Source organism: Hipposideros armiger, unplaced genomic scaffold (assembly GCF_001890085.2).
Source record: "Hipposideros armiger isolate ML-2016 unplaced genomic scaffold, ASM189008v1 scaffold_241, whole genome shotgun sequence".
Lineage (NCBI taxonomy): Eukaryota > Metazoa > Chordata > Mammalia > Chiroptera > Hipposideridae > Hipposideros > Hipposideros armiger.
In genome coordinates, this window is record NW_017731591.1 from 919,855 (window position 1) to 920,926 (window position 1,072).

At 77.2% G+C, this 1,072-nt stretch overlaps 1 protein-coding gene across 1 annotated transcript in view; it reads left to right on the forward strand.

Moving 5' to 3' along the window:
- Positions 1-1,072, forward strand: part of CHL1 (cell adhesion molecule L1 like) — a 154,719-nt gene continuing 153,647 nt past the window's right edge. Inside the window, exon 1 of the mRNA XM_019655509.1 lies at positions 1-44. The gene's annotated coding sequence lies outside the window, so the exon portion shown is untranslated. The remainder of the gene's footprint in view (positions 45-1,072) is intronic.

Consider the following 1,072-nt stretch of genomic DNA (forward strand, 5'->3'; position numbering starts at 1 on the left):
GGCCGCAGCTCGGCGACCGCGCGCAGCGCCCGGAGGCGACGCAGGTGAGTCCGGGCGGGACCCCGGGCGGCCGCGTCCCCCGACTCGCCAGCGGCCAACTCTGCGGGCGGGATGGAGGGGACTCGGGGTTCGCCCCTGGGAGGAGGGGTCGCCCGCTGTGGACAGCAAACCGTGGCGATTGGGGCTCCGTCCTGGCCGCCGTGGGGGCCCCGAGGCCCTGACCCGGGAAGGACCCCCCTTTCCCAGCCCGTCCCCGGGGCTGAGGCTGGATTCGGACGGCGGGGCGGCCGGTGGCGTCGGCGGGGTCCCGAGCCCTGCACCCCGCCTCCTGCCCCGTCACCCGCAGGACGACCCTCGTCACCCCGCCCCCCGCGGGCGCCCCGCAGCCCCGGGCCGCGCCGCCCGCCTCGAGTGGGGCCCGAGGTCCAGCCGGGATTGCGCTCGGCCCTGGCCTCGCTTCACGCCTCTGCCCCCCACCACCTTTTGGGGGGCGGGGCTCGGTCCCCCGAACCCCCAATCCTGCTCCCCCTCTCATGACAGGATTCCAGATCCCGATGGGGTTCCGCGTGCGCCGCCAGCTTGAGGCGGGGACGGGGGGCGGGTCTGTAGACGGGGGGGGGGTGAAAACGGGGAGCGTGGGGAGCCGCCGCCGCCGCGAGGTTGCCATGGCTCCCCGGTGGCCGAACCGGGGGCGCCGGAGATGCCAGTCACGGAGGCCCTTCCTCTTTGTGCCCCTCTCTCTCTCGCTCTCGCTCTCCCCGTGTCTCCCCCCCTCAGCCCCCCACACACCCCCCGTGAGGGCGCGCGGGGCGGGAGGGGAGACAGTGATTAACTCGGAGCGCGGGGATTGGCGCCGCCGGCGGGGAGCCACCCGTCACCCGCGCCCCCTGCCGGCCGCCAGCCGCGCTCCCGGTCGGGGCCGGGCTGAGGATCCCTCCAAACCCGGGCGGAGAAGCCGCCGCCGCGCGGCCCAGGTACCCGCGCCCGGGGCTGCACGGGGCTGGTTTGGGGGTGCGGTTTGTGGGCCCAAAGGCGGGCGGGGGCAGCGGCGCAGGTGCGCGGCGGCCTCGCG